This window comes from Ammodytes marinus, assembly GCF_949987685.1.
Source record: "Ammodytes marinus genome assembly, chromosome: 12".
In the NCBI taxonomy this organism is placed as follows: Eukaryota; Metazoa; Chordata; class Actinopteri; order Uranoscopiformes; family Ammodytidae; genus Ammodytes; species Ammodytes marinus.
The window spans coordinates 28,227,612-28,246,645 of record NC_137216.1 but is presented as its reverse complement, the minus strand read 5'-3'; positions in this window follow the sequence as shown (position 1 = coordinate 28,246,645).

Genomic DNA, 19,034 nt, shown 5'->3' with positions numbered 1-19,034 from the left:
CACACACACAATCACACACGCACACACACACCTTTCAGCTAAAGGTTTACCAAGGGGAGCCACATGTGACGTCAAAGCCAGTATTGCCATGGAAACCAAATCTCCCTTTCGTGTTTTTTTCCCCTCTCTGATCTCTGTGCTCCATCGTCGATCTGAGGAGCATGAAGCCTGTCTCACCATCGCACAGACAGCCACAGAAAAGGCAAAAAACAAACATCTTTCTGTGTGTAGACTAGAGGGACAATCATTTCAGGTTGCTACTCAGGGTTTGGGAGAGACATTAAGATGTTTTAGGAGTGTGGCTCTGTTGCTGTTACTTCAATGTTTATCTTCAATGACAAACTGCTGCATAAATAGCTTTTATAGCCTGTTTAAAGCCTATATGGATTGGTCCTATTCATATACTCATTACACCAACTTCAAGAAATAAGCAATGTTTTTAGGAGTTCTTTTTGGGGCTTGCTTACAGCTAATTGGATAAGCTGGTGCTGCTATATTTACCTACCTGTGTGTATATATATATATATATATATATATATATATATATATATATATATATATATATACAAATAACTGGTAGGCCTACAATCCCCAAATTTGGTATTAAAACTGTATTAAGAGCAGTCGACATTTGAGGTGGTTCAAAGCTCTTGTTGCCCACACGTACAGTTCATATCTCCAGGGAGGTTCCTCTCACACACACACACACACACACACACACACAGACACACACACACACACACAAGGAGGTTCCTCTGCGGTGCACGTGTCCTCCTCTTCAGTCACGTGCAGTGGTTGTTGTGAGGAGATTTGGGGTCGTTTGCATGTATTGCCTCAATTTCCTGATTTCATTTGCATTGATTAGAAACGCCCTGACCACCCTGTTGTTAGCATTTCAATCAGGTCAGCCAGAATAAACTGTAGTGTACTTGATGTTTTGGATGTGTGTGTGTGTGTGCGTGTGTGTGTGTGTGTGTGTGTGTGTGTGTGTGTGTGTATCACATGTAAACCTGTTCACAGATTTGCTGCATTTTCCTTTTAATGCAAAATGGCTGACATGATTCTTTGTTCTGCGATGATCAAATGGTCTTATCTTTACATAATCCTTCAATATCAAATACTTTTTTTTTTTGTTTCTTTACGTCTTTATATTTTATGATCTTTCCTAATGAACTGTGCTCAGATTAGCAGGAAGCTAGCCCAGCTGTGTGTGTGTGTGTGAACAGACAAAGACACTGTTTGCTTATACGTAGTGTAAAAAAGGGGAAACCCTGTCATGTAATAAGGCAGACCTTGAGATAAAGAGACAGGTGACTGCCATTAAGTCACATGGGAGCTGCTGTCATGCTTGCATAATGCTAGATAGATAGATAGATAGATAGATAGATAGATAGATAGACAGACAGACAGACAGACAGACAGACAGACAGACAGACAGGCGGGCGGACGGACGGACGGACGGACAGACGGATAGATAGATGGATCTTTTATTGATTAGAGGGATATTCTGAAGCTTCGATTTAACCAAGCGATAGGTTTTGTGTTTGCTGCAAAGCTGCTGAGGCGGTGAAACGTTCCCCAGACTTAGTTGGAGTGAAGAACCCCACAGATGGCTTTAATTGTACAGCAGCTCGATGATGCATGCTGGCCAAACCAAACACTGCTTTATGACGGAGGAGGGGAGGGCGAGAGGGACTGCAATGTGTCCAACACACACACATTTGCATGCACGAACGCACACACACACAGACACACACCTGGACGCAAGAACGAACACACACAGGCGCGCTCACACAAACATGCTCACTCACACATACGCTTAATCACACACAAACTCACACACGTACACACACCTGACTGCAAGAACGCACACACGCACACACACACACACACACACACACACACACACACACACACACACACACACACACACACACACATTAAAGTATAGGATGCACACACACACACACACACACACACACACACACACACACACACACAGTCTAGGCTGGCGCTGCCTGTCGCTTTCTGTTCTGAGTGTTTACAGTGCAGTATGAAGGGGGGATCCTGGGAGGCGACTATTTTTAGCTCTGGTTTCATCATTCCTCGCTCTGCGCTCTGCGTGCAGCTGCGGGCTGGTGTTGCATTCTAATGAAGAGAGCAGCGGATAGGCTGTTAAAAAACACCTTCTGTTTGCCTCACGCACACTGGAAAAATGGATCCCACATCTCTGTCGAAAAACAAAAAAAAGAGACATTAAAATCACACACGCACACACACACACACACACACACACACACACACACACACACACACAGAAAAATAGATGCCACATCTGTCGAATTTTTTTTTTAAAGTTCAAAATGAAATCTCCTTCTTGAGCATCAAAGTGACTGCTTTCCTTTATACCTCTCTCTCTCTCTCTCTCTCTCTCTCTCTCTCTCTCTCTCTCTCTCTCTCTCTCAGATGTATCCACGGTGATTTATGTGTGCATGATGTTACCCGGCAACACATCATGGTGTTAAATGGACTGCAGTGATGGAGCACATTTCAAAATGTACATGATGTTCAAGCGGGAGCCCAATTTTTTTTATTTTTTTATTCGCCTGACCAAGCAGTGAACTTAAGGGCTCAGCTTTTTAGTGTAGTGTAGTTATGGTGGATGGGAGTGTTAACAGCCATTCGCTTGCTTGCTGCACACACACACACACACACACACACACACACACACACACACACACGCACGCTTGCTGCAGTCAGTGCTGTTAATGAAGTTGCTACTGTTTCCTCCCTGGGTTGCCACAACAGACTCAGACCCCCCCCCCCTTCTACCCTCTTCAAACCCTCGCCTTAAAAATGCTACAGTGACAGTAAGCTGACATCATCATCGCCATGTCGACAACAGCATGTTCCAGTGTGATAAACAAGTTCATGTCCTCGCTACTGGAGATTCTGGGTTCATTTTAGACTTCATAAGAAATGCATCGATTCATTTTTTTTTTGTGTCTGATCCGATGCAATTTCGATACCTGGGTTTGGATACATTTCATCTAACCTTTATTTATACTCTAGAGATCAATTAAAGGGCTGACCCTCATGTTCAATGATGTCGAGTCAAACAAATGCAAAGCAAAAACTACAAGACATTACACAATATACAAAGTAAATACATCAAATACACAACGACTGATAATGAGAAAAAAACGATTGAAACATTTGGACAGTGATGTAGCATGGCTGCAATTAAAATGAAATGGGTGAAAGTACAACTTTGATTTACCCGATCATACTATTGTTGATTGATCCGTGCCATAATTGGTGACATCATCAGATAAGGGAATTGATGCAGTTTAAATTCACATGATAAAAGGCCTAATGCGATGTGGCAATGAAGAGCAGTGTTTGAAAACAGTGTAAGGGTTATCATGTTTTGAGAAAGAATTTAGTTATATAATGTATAATTTAAAAAGTTATAAGAAGAATAGGCTTTTTGTTATGGTCAAAAATGTCTTAAAATGGCAACATAACAACAGCAGCACTTCTGACGTCAGTGTGTCTAATATCTTGGCCATGACTCCAAATGGAAGTCCCTTTAACAGAGACGAGGGACAATCCTTCAGGAAATGAGCGTTGAACTGCGAGACCTCTCTGGTTTAATGTGTGTTTATTTTTGGAAACCGTAGCCCGCTGTACAAACTCTCTTTGAAGGGAAATTGTCATGGAGACAAAGCAGGCATAACAACAAGATCGTAATGGAATCAAAAGGTTCCCAAAGCCAAAGCCTATTGATAGCCCCTTTAGCGGAGTGGAAAACGGACATATCTGGGATGAAATGATTTTTATTTTCTTCAACCCTTCATCTCAATTCCCTCGTGTTTTTTACGTAACAGTGCAGGGCATGTGCGCTTCTTTTAAAAAACGTCACCAGATTTGTATTACATGGTAGTTAGTTACCCTCCTAGGCTATTTTGGGAAATGTAAACTGAATTTTGCACCGAAGCGGCACAGTGTGGTTTGTTTAGAGAGAGAGAGTGTGTGTGTGTGTGTGTGTGTGTGTGTGTGTGTGTGTGTGTGTGTGTGTGTGTGTGTGTTGTGTGTGTGTGTGTGTGTGTGTGTGTGTGTGTTTTGGTTACGTCACATTAATTTAGATTGCAGTGAGTGTGTGTTGTGTTTTCAGCTGAGGAGGCACTAGAAGTGACAGATTAATGGCTTGAGCTTGGGCCCGCAGTCAAAAGGAACATAACTTTGCTAAACACACGAGATTCTGCATGTTGTAATAATACATTGCATTTATATAGTGCTTTTCTTAAAACTGAAAGTCAAAGTCAAGGTGTTTGTATGCTAGGATACACCTTGACTAAATGCCTGTTAGCTTTAGCAGATGACGCCTCTTGTAAAACAGAATAATGCCAGTGTGCTTGTTGTTTTGTTCCAGCCATTTAGATCGGCTGTGTCCTCTTTGAGTACTTGCAGCGAGGCTTTTCAGAAAAAAACTAAGACTGACGCCATTTTGCATTTATTCATTCTTATACTGTGCGATTAATAACTTCAACTGGATGTAAAAATATCCTTTGCCAGGAAACAAATACATAAAAAAAAAATCACACTGCTTTCTTCACAGCTGTGTCTTATTATTTTGCAAAGATGGAATATAGCTCAGTACATTATAGCTACTGCACTCGCATAAAACAATTTGAAGAACTATGTAGAAGACCTACAGCAGAAAACAAACACCTTTTTCTTGGCTGCAAAACAGAGCAGCCAAAATAATTATTTCCATGCCTGTGAACAAGGAAAATAAACCAACAGGAAAGAGCACGGGCAAGGCATGTAACACAAGGGCCAATGCTGCCTTCAGAACGTACTTCAATAACTAAAAGTCCACTCTGCTTTTCTAAGCCCACATTTTCAGGTTGTGAGAGGACATTGGCTGAGAGTGTTGCAGCACAAACATGCACTGGGAAAGCTCAGGTAAATAGAATGCAATTATCATTCTTTTTTTCCTATTAACAATGTAGACAAATCTCTTCTTACCGTCAATGATGGTTGCATAGGACAAATATACAGACGCAATTAAACAGACAAGGTTTAGTCAAATAAAAACCCTAATGTATATTTTGGACCATTTATTTATACTGGTATGAAAAAACTAAAGACATGTTATGGAAGCAAAATGTACCAGTGGTTGATTAAACAATGTTTTGTGTCTCATTTAAACGAGGGTGCTTCAGTTTGTCGACGGCCTCATCACGACTGAGCTGAAAGGTCGGTCTCTGCTCTCTGTCATTGTGTCTCTGAGATATATCAGGCGCACTCTTCATGTTTGAATGTACGTGAAATTGATTTAGTGGTTTTAACGATGTGCTCAGTCAGGGCCAATGAGTTTGACAAAACCAAAGACAAGCCTGGTGTAGATAGATAGATAGATAGATAGCTTTATTGTCATATGCACCGTTACAGCACAATGAAATTTGCCTTTTCAGTACACACCTCTCCAAGAAACATACAAGACAGTGACAATAACATGGGTGGACAGGAGATAGTGTAACTGCAGGGTCGCAGCAGTGCCGCGCCCCTCTTTCATAGGAGGAAAAGGAGAACAACAGGAAAGATAGGTCAAAAAAATGCAAATCTCGAACTACGTTCCTTATGGGAGCGCAGTGCGTGATCAGTGAAAAACCACCTTAGCACAAATAAGCAACATGATAAACACCACAGACAATAAGACTCGTAGACAATGCACATTAAAGGAACGGGTTAGGGCTTTATGGGAAGGTAGGTGTCACAGCCCAGGCACCAGGGGGCGTACGCAGCCGGCAGGCGCCCCGCCCGCAGCTTCCGGTCCGCAACGAGGGAGGGAGAGGGGGACGGATTCAAGAGGGCTTGATTAGTCAGGGTTACTGTGTGCTATGTGTTTACGTGTGTGTGTGTGTGTGTGTGTGTTCCATGAAGCTATCTCTGTCCAGACGTAGTGGGAGTCTACAGGCGCCAGGTGTTATGAGACAGCCGTGGAGACGGCCTCGGGGCCCGGTCACAGATAGAGTTCACAGGAGAAGTAGGTGATGGGAGGGTGGGGGTAGAGCGTCTCTCCACGTAAACATCCCGGAGAGAGAAGAGATAGCACCGCGCCAAGGACGGTGTAGGGAGCCGAATCGAGAGATTGTGATTTTGTTTTGGTTGAGACTAGGCGCTGGAATGAAGCCTGTCTTACAGTCACTGGTTTCCGTCTAATAATCCGAAATCCAGTGGCCTTTTCCAAGTGCCTACGGCCGGTTAATGGCAGCCATGATCGAATCCACTTTTCGAATAAGTCCAGGAATCACTTCCAGCTTGCGATTCACCTCGCTTATCACTTGAACAAACACCTTGTGTTGTGTGTGTGTGTGTGTGTGTGTGTGTGTTTGTATAACGTCCACACGGGGAGATGAATGAGGGGGGGTTTCACAGTCTTCAGATGCTCTCTTTCACACACACACACACACACACACTTTCATTCACTCAACTCGTTGGATTCTGTCAACAAAATGATAATGAGAGATTAGCGGAGATGCTCAGCACCTCGGGGAGGTTCATTTACTTTTCATTCCAGACAATAGACGTGGACGTAAACAACAAACACAATGGGACCATCATTCCATCTCTATTTCTCCCTATCTCTGTTTATCTGTGTCTCTGTCTGCCTGTCTGCCTGTCTGTCTGTCTGTCTGTCTCTCTCTGTCTCTCTCTGTCTCTCTTACACACACACACACACACACACACAAAGTTTGTACCGCTATACTCAGGGGTGCACATAACTGTTTTAGTGAGTTACTCAGGTGAGTACCAGGAGATGGGGTTTGGTACTCACCCCATATGTAGCATTGTTTTAATAAATGCAGTCTTCCTCACTGTCCTCCTCAGTGTCTCCTTCACTGTCCTCGGCTTCAGCTGCTTGTGTTGTAGATGAACTTGCTGCAGTCACTGTTATCACTTGTAGCCAGCTGCATTTTAATGGCTGGCAATAGTCTTGATATTTTTAACAGTATTTCATGCCTCCATGCAGATCATCTGATGTTATGAAACTTACCCAGTTTCACAAAGGAGATCCCATTTTCAATACACAACTTCTTAAGCACAGCAGTGTTCTTTGCTCAACCTTTTTGTAAATAAAACTGTAGAAGCTTGACCACGCAGCGATTGAATGTCTCACAGTAAGGAACGTTGCGATCAGCTGATTTTGCGCAGTTCTCCAGTGTGTGCGCAGTGCACAGAATGTGGACAAGGGAGTCTCCAACCGCAGCCAGCCGGCGTAGTTTTGGCACAATTCCGTTGTACACACCGACGTTGACAGCAGCCCAGTCCGTGCACACAGCGACCAACTTTGTCATCCAGTCATCCAAGCCTGCATCCTGAAAAAGCTTCACAAGCCCGTCTGTTATTGCCTGCGCGATTCGGTCGGCATCCAGTTCAGTCAGCCCTAGAAAGTCAGACGTAAACTCTCCGTTGCTGGACACGGACACAATGTAAACGATCTCCTGCTCGGTTTTTGTAGTGTCCTCCGATCCATCAAAAAGCAGCCCCCAAAATTCAGCCGACTTCAACTTGAGTCTCAACTCAAGATTATGGTTCGCGCGATGGCCTCCATTATCCGTGTCCCCCCTTCACGTGAGTGATATGCGCACCCGACATTTACTCCTACCCACTTCAGTAAAGGAATATCCTCGGGATAAGAAGACATGGGACGTGCATGTTTAGCTTTAAGAAAGGCCAGGAGAAAAACATTGCAAAGGGCTTGACACTATATAAAACGCACTGTGGTTTCAGTGCGCTCATCATTCGTTTCGAGCCACGGCACATCAATTGGAGCCACCTTTCGGAAAAAACTATTTTCTTCTGCTCCGGCTCCGTTTGCCTTTTCTTTGCAAGTGGCGTAACGCCAAAGTAGCTGCTCAATGTATTTATTTTTTTCGACATCTTCCATAGCAGTCTACTCCATTGAGTGGTGACAAGATACACGTGTAATTTGGTTTTGATGACCTTATGGTTAGTTACGCAAAAGCGTGGTAGTGACCCAAGTGACGTTACGCATCCCTGATTATAGGTGCGCATGCGTACTTGCGTACCAGTTATGTGCACCCCTGGCTATACTTGAGATGACATTTGTCGACATAATGCATTCCCTAGCCCCTTACCCTAACCCTAACCATTAAAACTAAACACCTGAACACAACCCTTGCACTAACCTTAACCGAAACCTTGTTCATACCTCGATCTTCAAACCTAGTGTTAACCCTCAAACAGCCCTTTAAAGAAGTGAGGAACAGACAAAACGTCCTCACTTTCCAAAATATGTTATAGACACACACACACACACACACACACACACACACACACACACACACACACACACACACACACACACACACGGTAGATTAATGTCAAGTTCCTGAGGAGATTTTTTTTTGGGGGGGGGGGGTTTAACTCACCCACTCAGTAGGAGCGATCACTCTTACACGACTGAGAAAGCGGGGAGTCTAGAGATGAACAAGAGACGAGAACACACACACACACACACACACACACACACACACACACACACACACACACCGAACACAGCCGTGTAACTAGGCCACGTCATGCGGTGATGGTCGTCACTCTTTGACAGGAGGTAAACGACAGAGCAGTGGGAGGGAGCTGGGGTGGACTGACGAATGGCTCTCAAAGGCCTATAAATTGTGAACCGAATATGCAAGAGCGAGTAGATTTCATTTTGCAGCAGTGTGCAGAATAAAGAGCAGCACTTAATCCTACAAAGCAGCTCAATAGGAAGCTACAGGCCTTTCTGGATGAAAATATATCATGTCTAAACCAGAGGCCTGCGCTATGAAGCAAGTTTTATATACACATGCCTGGAGTTCCAAATCACATACTCTTTAATTTTTACTATATACTACATACTGTATCTGACCATACAAAGTACGTAGTTTGCATGCAGAATGCTACAATTTGAACACACTTGTACTTGTATATTTTAGTCATCAAGTCTCAAACTTGCCTCTTGCTTATATATCCGTCTCATCTCTGGTCATTTTCACTCGGAGGCTCCTTTCTATGTGATGTCACCTCCACTGTGCAGTGCATTGTGGGTCAGAATCCCTAAAATTCCATTGCTGATATGGAAGCTTGCATTTACAGGGTACAATTATTGTTAACGGGTGAATAAATTCATACCCCTATATTTAGAACAATGTGCATCTTTTGTTTTTCCCTCCGAATTAGCATTTCATCAAATTAGCATTAGCAACAGTAAACAAGGCCCCTGTTGTTGCCTTAAAAAGTGGCAAAGTGGCGTAGTGGATAGAGCGCGTACCATATTGGTTCAGGCCTCGTCGCAGTGGTTGCGGGTTCAAATCCAACCACGGGGACCTTTACTGCATGTCATTCCCCCCCCTCTCTCTCCCTGTCTCCACATTTCAACTCTGTACTGTCTAATAAAGCTTGAAAATCAAAAAAGTGGCATATCAGCCCTAATGAAATGCTGTAGAACTAAGCCAGTGTGGGTATGAATGCAGTCATTTATTCTCCTGTATTTTCTCTCCCGGGCGTACGGGATAGGTGGCACAAATGCAGCGTTTTAATTAAAAACTGCTGAGACACAGCAATTCTGCAAGAAGACTTGGCAGCCAAAGACAATTCTTTCCGGTTCCTATGGCGTGTAGGCAGCGCACTATGATGCACGTAACTCAGTGGAGAGGACAAAACCAATAACAGCAAACCCCATTATGGACTTTACAGGGAGCCAAACATTTCTTGCACATTTTTTTTTTGCTGTTCGTGTGAATTTTATTTCAGTCCCGTTGTTTGGAGCCGCGACAAAGCTGACGACGTAACCTGTGACGTGCGGGACATATGGTTTTATGTAATGAACAAAATGCAATTAAAAAAAGACTGTGAATAATTAGAAGTAAATTAAATGACTGGTTGAAAGATTCTCTGCTGACCATCTTTCCGGTCAGAAAAGATGGATCATTAAAACCTTTTATGTTTTTTTTTACCCTTGAAAACAAAACAATGTGAACTTGTCAATCAATCCACTTTTTTCTAATTCCGATCTGATCTCGATACCTGGGTATAAATATCTGCCGATACCGTTACTGATTCTCTAATAATATTATAAAGATTTTTTTGGCATTTTCAAGCTTTATTAGAGAGTACAGAGTTGAAATGGGGAGACAGAGAGAGAGAGGGGGGATGACATGCAGTAAAGGTCCACGGGTCGGATTCGAACCAACGACCACTGCAACGAAGGCCGGAGCCAATATGGGACGCTCTCTCTCCACTACGCCACCGGAGCGCTACATTTTATTTTATAATTTTTTTTTAAAGTATCATGGTCATCCTTGAGAGCATTGCTAACCTTTGCACTGTTCTGTTTGTATATCTTCTTTACCCACATTTGATGGTGGTCTAATGCTAAAAGTGGGAGAGACACAGGAAGTCTGAAATTACAAGATTAACAAACATTCAATTGATGGCAAGATTCAGTTTCAGTTGTTCTTATCAGCAAACACAGTTAAATGTTTTTCCCATCGTGCAGGGAAAGACTTTTGCTGATTTCTTATTGGCTATTCAGATCAAACATTTAATAATAATATAGACTGTGTGTGTGTGTGTGTGTGTGTGTGTGTGTGTGTGTGTGTGTGTGTGTGTGTGTGTGTGTGTGTGTGTGTGAGCAACCAACACTTACATGAAACACAAGCCTTGTACTTCAGCGGCCACAGAAATGCCTCCATCAGGGTAACATGATTTCACAAAGTGCCTTATTCTTCAAACAGCATTTCCATCCACTCGTACTTGAGGCCACTTATGGTCAATGCTCTTAGTACACACCCTGCGTTCCGAATCACATACTCTTTCTTTTTTTCTATTCTACATACTACATCTGACGATTAAAAGAATCTAGTTAGGACGCAGTATGCCACAATTGGGATATACTTTTACATATGCTTTTTATATCCGTCACATCGCCGTTTGTTTTCATATGGAGGCTCCGTCGATGTGACGTCACTTCACGTGCGCACTGGATTTTGGGTCAGAATCGCCCAAATAGCATGCTGTTTTCAACACTAAAAATCTTGGACAGATGTAGTAGACATCCGGGTACTTCTAACCATCCTAAATTTGGCCACAAGAATCGGGACATCCTAAAACTTTTTTCTACCATACTAAATAGTATATAGTATGGGGATTGAAACACAGGCAGTCTTAAGTCTTGCTGCAAATATTCACCTCATCTACCATGTACCTCCATTGAAGCCTGTATTACAGACAATTTGAAACACGCATTTCCTGTTTTTAAACCTCTTTAATATTACATTGTCTGTCCACAATCGTCAGCATTAATCTTGATCATGAATCATTTATTTCTGGATTTCTGGTGGAAAGTTTTATTATGTTTTAAATATGACTTCCAGAATTCATGTCATCAAGAAGGTTGAGTTTAAGATTTTATATATTTATATGTAGAGTTAAAGCCATCACCAAATGAGTTGACACAAAGTGGATTAAGCCTAACAGCTCCACAAAACTCTCTGTATTTCTCAGTATGGCGTTTACAAACTGGTGTCCCCCCCTCCCCTCTGACACTGGTGCAGGAGCTCAGGAAAATCCCAAGAAGAGCCCAAGAAATGCTTCAGTTGTTGATTCTACTGCAACGAAAAAACCTGGACGTACAGCATAAGGTATAAAATCTTTTTCATTTTGTTACGCAGTGTAGCTTTAAGTTTAATGGGGACACATCTGTCAGGGCTGCCTTCCCTTTTTTTCTGTAACTAGTCATGAAGTCGTCCACAGAGCTTGGGCTTGTAAACAGAAGCTAAAATGCTAATCACATTATGAGCCCATCTTTTTTGGGGGCCGATGGAGAACAATACATCAGTGTGTGTTTACGTCCCGGCAGCTGCAACACATCTAGAACCAGCAGCGGAAATGAAGGAAAATGATCCAAGATGATCACATAAGGCTTAAGGACCAAAACTAATCAGATGACCATTCGTCTGGGGGATTCACTAATTCACTAATTTGTGTATTCGGCCTTTGTCTCTGTGTTTCCTCTCACGAAGCAGCTTGTGCACTGCTGAAATGAGAAACAGGCCCTGCGTTTCAAATGGGATACTATTTTTATTGTTTTACTATTCTAGACACTACAGCTGATTATAAAATAGAAGTATGCAGTTTACATCATGGTATTTTTCAGCATGCTTCATCTGACCACATGTACTGGGACATCCTGTATATTTTTCTACCCTACTTTATAGCAGGGAAGTATGGGGATTGGAACGCAGACGGGGTGTTTCACAAATGTTGAGGTTGGCCGGTCTCGTTATCTCAGATGTGCTGGAAAAAAAGTGATCACTTCATCCAAGCCATTGCCCAATGAGTTGACAAATTGTTGATTAAGCCTATCAGCTCTACAAAACTCTCTCTGTATTTCTCAGTATGGCAGCATTTACAAACTGATGTTGCCCCCTGAAAACGGCGTAGGAGCTCAGAAAAGAAGCGCCTAAAATTTGTTTTAGTTGTTGCACCGACAGTTGTTGTTTGAATCCCTTATTTTCCGCACTGTAGCTTTAATACATTTTAGGTGAAACATTAATACATGGATGTATAATAATGGTGTATAAATATGTGGATGTTCAGTGCATCATCACATGAGCTTTGATCTACCTGACCGGTGTGGCATATCTGGATGCTAATGGACAGCATGATTATTAACTTTGCCTTAAGCCACGTCCACGCATACACAGGTATTGTCATCATCTGTCTGTCTGTCTGTCTGTCTGTCTCTGTTAGTTTTCTAGTCTTGTCTTTGTTTGTTTCCTGTTTTACTTTGGTATCTCTGTCTTGTTTCTCCCCATGTCCTGTCAAGTGCCCCTCCTGTGTGATTGCTGCTCCCTCCCTAATGTGTTTCACCTGTTTCTCGTCGTCTCCCCTGTGTTGTGTATTTAAGTCCTTTTCATTGCTTTGTCTCTGTTTGTTCGTCTGTTGTTTTCCCTTGTAGTCTCCTGTGTTGTTCCCTGTTCATCCAGTTCCTGTTTGTATTATTTATTATTAAATTAAAGTAGCTACGAGGAACTTTTAAATATTTCCCTCGGATGATCATACATTACTTTAAACAGCAAACGAGACCTTCAGTGTGAAGAATGATATATTTATATAGTTTTTCTTAATATCTTTGTCATGGGTGCGCTCACCCAGGAACTACAGCTGGCGTAGTAAAAACACTACCGCTTTTGTCCAAAGGGAGCACAAGAATGAACACAAACTTAAAGTTCCTCGGAGCACCTTTAAACTCCACCATCTCCACCTCCTACTGCCTTCCTGCATTTGGATTCTTCTCTTTCACCTCCAACACCTCATCGTGACAGGTATTTTGGTAACCATTTATTTTTCTGTGCGTTTTGTCCATTTCAACCACACACAAACATCGAAACCAGACACTAAAACTGGAGCGTTTTGAAAACTCTGGGCAGAATGGAGATTTTTTTGAAAACTCTATTTATTTTTTATATAAAAATTATATAAAAGGATGATTTCTTAGAATGAGCCTTTTTATGTTGTTTCTTCAGTAGCACAGAAGGGACAAACTTAACGGCCATATTAAGTTTGTCTGAAGATTTGTCCACCCAACTCTGGACATTTTTTTTGGAAAACTCTATATTTCTGTTTTCGTGCATTGGTACATCTCGTAAAAAATTGTAGCAAAAACAAATTATTGCGTTTACATGTGTGTTGTGGTGCATTTAAAAATATTCCCCTCAAGTTATTTTGGCTTCCACGGTATATTTGTACAAGGGGGTTTCATTGTTTTGGGAAAATTGGCTTAATGACCGATTTTGAATGTCAAATTGTTTGGAGCACAAAGGTCTTTGTGACATTTCCGTTTTGGGAGTCGTGACCTCTCTGCCACCCTGCTGCCCAGATGTTCAGTGTCTGCTAATGTCACGTTTAGAGCGCCAACCTTTTACTGTCGACGGCTCGCATCTGCTCATTTTCACACTGAGGAGAACATGCAGATCCTTTTACACCTCTGGAGAAGGTCCGGTAGAGAAAGTTATGGAATTTTAAAAAAAGTGCTTAAAAAAATGTAAATAGAGTTATGGAGTTATATAGATGAGAAACCCAGGAAAAACTTTTGCCGGGCTACGGTTTGATAAAGTGTCTGAGGCCATGTCCATACAATAATACATGGGTATTTTCTGTGTGGTTTGCAATTGGTCCACACGCAAACATCACAGCCAGACACTAAAACCGGACCATTTTGGTTACATACATACAATGTTTTAAATGTTGTTTTTTGGGTGTGGTTTCCTTAAAAGCCTGTACAGGTTTCTGCCTCACCCACACATGTATTTATGTTTTAGCACTACTTGTTTTTATAATGTTTGTATGTGAAATAAGCTAAACAATTTCTTTTTGCGTTGCTGTGTGTACAAAAAGATACTCTAAAACACAATTGTGTGTACGGGTTTTTTTCTCCCAACGGATATGTTTTTTTAAATATCTGTTTACCTCTGGACATGGCCTGAATCTCCCGCTTCCACCCTATACAACCTTTTCTCGGGAACTGACCAAGAATTCTGCCGGATTCAGCCGTAGCTCAATAATTTATCACCCAGACTATGAAAGGCATTAGCAGTGTTTCAGGGCGAGTGTAAGAAAAAATGCTCTAAATGCTACACAGCTTAATAAAAATTGTATGACTTGGAAGGGGAAACAGAACAACACACATACAGGTATTGAGGCAATGTGTGGCACAAGAGGCTCCAACATGGATTTTATACCTTCTGCTGTACGTCCAGGTTTTTTTCTTAGCAGTAGAATCAACAACTGAAACATTTCTTGGGCTCTTCTTGGGAATTTTCTGAGCTCCTGCACCAGTGTCAGCAACACCAGTTTGTAAACGCTGTCTTACTGAGAAATACAGAGAGAGTTTTGTGGAGCTGATAGGCTATAATCAACTTTGTGTCAACTCGTTTGGGGATTGCTTGAATGTAACCGACATGTATTTATATGGAAAAGTTACGCACTATAGCTTTAATTGAACATACAACCGTTTACATGAAAGTTTAGATTTTATGAAGGTAATTTCTGTTCAAACAGTACCTTCATTATGGTTAAATTAGGTTTCCTTGGAGTCTGAACATTTTCTTTGTTTATTTAAGTTTGTGACGTTTGGGAATAAATCTTCGAACTTCAGCTCTTCCTCTTTCTAGTTATTACCGACTGACCTGCACATTCAAGCAACGGCAGCTATTTCAGGTCTAATGCATTTGAATATTTTAAATCCAATTTGTGCATTTTCTTTTGAATAAAAAATGAAATACTTGAAGACTGGACCTTTTTTGAATAATTCAGGGGCTGCTTGGGAAGCTGAGGTCAGCAGGATGAGGCCACATATCTTAAAATATGAACAGTTGTGGGGCAAGTTGTACAAAACCTGGACATTCTCCCCCCAAAAATTACATTTAATAGTTTATTTTTGTGTTGACAAAATGAACCGTGGCAAAGAAAGGAATTCCAACAATTACAGGGAGGCTGGTGAGGTGAACGTCCTTATTGCTGCGTAAGAAATATTTATTTATATCTTTTAATTTTAATGTTAAACTTGAAATATTAGAGAAGAACTTTGACCTGTTAAACCTTTATGGTGTATGTTAAGTATTAGGTTTGATTGATATGATCGACTAATACACAGTACTTATATTATATTTATGATTTCTTCATTTGAATATTTAGCTAGAATCCCACTTCTGCTTCAGAAGTCTTTCTTCATTAACCAACAGTGAATAATCTCAGCCAGGGATTTACCTGGTAGGATCAAAGGCATCCTGGATATTATGCTTTCACCTCCTCTGCATCCCACCAACGCTCCCAGATCCCCCCACATGACTCACCGCCATCTGGGAAGATTTCAGGAGGCTGTGGGCTCCAGATTAAGACTAATGAGCAGGATGGGAAACCATATCTTTGTTCCACAGGCACACATACTCTTTATTAACCACATTCACATTTGTAATCCACCATATCTTTTTGTATTGTTAATATTGTTAATTAAATGTTTTAGTTAGTAAGTGTTGCCCTTTTTTTTAACTAACTATGATACAAGTTGTTTCTTTTATTTTCTTAGAATTAGCCTTTTCTACATAGGAGCGGGGCACTGAGGCCGCCATGTTGCAGAGCCATGTTTCTATACAGTAGCACAGAACGGGCAAACTTAATGGCCATATTAAGTTTATCTGAAGATTTGTTCATCCAACTGTGGACTTTATTTCATCACACATCTTATCCAACGGCCCCCAGAAAAAGAACTGAGTCATAATAACTGTTATGGCGGTTTTATCACTTTGAACATAAACGTTTTTGTGGGATTTGCTGAAACCACTGATGGTGTCGTTTATAATGGGATGAGCACGGTCTATAAAACAGCAGAGATGGAGGGAGAGAGAGAGAGAGATAGGGAGAGATAGAGGGAGGGAGAGAGGGTGAGAGGGAGAGAGAGAGAGAGAGATAGGGAGAGATAGAGGGAGGGAGTGAGAGAGAGAGGGATGGAGGGATGGGGAATGAGAGAGGGAGAGAGATCGAGAGAGAGAGAGAGAGAGAGAGAGAGAGAGAACAGAATGTGCCAAGCAGCAAAAGGTTTAGTACGTTGGAAGCTTTCACCAGCTGAGCCATCAGTAGTCTGCTGTGGAGGCTGCAGCCCAGACGTTGACCTTTGTGTTGAGATATTTTTCGCTCTCTGTGTGTATGTTGCCACTATCCTCCCCCTTAAAGGTGCAGTGTGTAATATCAGAATATACTGTATATGGTGGTAAAAGTTATAGGTTGCAATGTTCCTTTGCTCACCCTTCCATTTGGGAGAATTTACAGAAGTTACGCTGGCCTTCAAGGACAAGAAGCTAGTTAATAAAGATGGCATCATCCACCACTGCCTCAAGTCTTTCCACAATATTAACTGATGAGGTGAAGATGTATTTATAGTTATTTATTCTTTAGTACTTCTTCTTCATCTTCCAACAGGTGCATTTCCCCAGGATGCCCACTTTTAGTTTGTCCGTTCTGTGCTGCTGTAGAAACATGGCGGTGCAAAATGATGACCTCCGTGAAGGCTGACCCGCTCCTATGTATATCTAAGAGGCTCCTTCTAAGGTAATTAAAACAACCACTTTTATTTTCAAGCGACTATACACTCATTAAAACATACCTATGAATATTATGTCCAGTTTCTGCCAAGTCTGGATGAAAAATGGCAGTACATTCTACACCCTTTAAGTGACGGAGCTAGATATAATGTGTAGGCCTTCGGGGGCTGGAAAAGGTTGTAGTGAAGTGATTGATGGAACAAATATATCGATCCTTCCTTAGTTAAACGGTGACATTTCAAGATTGATTTTGTGTTAACAGTATCCAGTTATGCGAGTGATTGAAAGATTGCTCTAACAGATAATTGTATTTTGTTAATCGGAAATTAAAATATAAACTAATTACGTGAATGTTTGGCACTGACTGACCAGTCCCATATCTACAACGGATAACGTAAGGAAAACTCTGGGATTTTTTTTTACATTTTGGATATTTAAACCTGCAGTGTGTAGAATTTTGGGTTTTATTTCCTAGCAGATTTTGTAGAAAGTAATTATAATATCCATACGTACATTTAATTTAGTGCATAATATGAGACCATTTCTAAGGGAAAAAATAATAATTCAAATTTTTTTTTCACCTATTATGCACTAAATTAAATGTACTTATGGATATTATAATTACTTTCTACAAAATGTGCTAGGAAATAAAACCAAAAATTCTACACACTGCAGGTTTAAGTTTGAATTTGATCAAAAGTTAAAGTACTCATGCAGTTTCAGTTTACAACATCTTTAGACGCCTCAGACTTTAAAGGTGCTATGAAGAACTTTTAAATATTTTTGAAACAGTCTAATTTTTCCTCATAAATGTAACAGCAAACGTGACCACCAGTGCAAAGAATGCTATTTTAATGTAGTTTTTCTTGATGCCTTTGTCATGGCTACACTCACTCAGGAACAACAGCTGGCGTTGTTAAAACACTACCACTTTTGTCCATAGGGGGTGCAAGAATTTACACAAACTTAAAGTTCCTTGGTTACCTCTGTTTTGTAAACTAACCGCAGGCTATGCAAATGTAAACAAATCCCCCTACCCTGAAACTGCATAGTGCACCTTGAAAAGGGTTGTTTTGAGTGATAATTAAATTTTATAAAAGCTATGATTTGTTTTTTATATTTGTGGCAATTGTCTCTTATCAGCTAAGATAACATCATACTGATACAACTAATCGCTGATATCTCCCTAGCAACATTGTCTAAATTACGTCCAGTCATTCTGTAAAGTGACCCAACGCATACAGCTGTGTAAAAAAAAATAAGAGACCACTCCAAGTGTTCAGTGTCTCTCGTTTTCACTATTTATAGGCATATGTTTGAGTAGAATGAACATTTTGGTTTTATAATATAAACTATTGACAATATTTCTACCAAATTCCAGTAGATTTTGCCATTAAGAGCATTTTTTCAATAAGTAATGTAGAGATGAAGATTGAAGAAAAATTCCAGACTCTCTTAATTTTTTCCAGAGCTGTATATCTGTCAGCTGGGTTCACAACAGATATTTTACGTCCTACGCTTCAGTGGAGCTGCCAATAAGCGGCTGTATTAACACCCCGATGACAGGAAGTAATAAGTCTTGCTTTAAGTGGGTGAACAAAATGTCACATCCTTAAATAGGCTGCGGTCCAATCAATACATTGATTTTCTTCCTAGCTTTTTTTGGGGGGTGTCAAAGCCCTGTGAATGGGATTAAACGGTGAAGAAAACTAATGTGTGTTTTTCCAGCAATATATAGACAGCTTCATCACTCTGCATTGACAGAGCCTGTTAGTTAAAGCTGTAGTGCGTAACTCCTGTCGTCCCCCAAGGAGGAATTTTGAGCAATTACAACAACACTGTCGGTGCATCTAC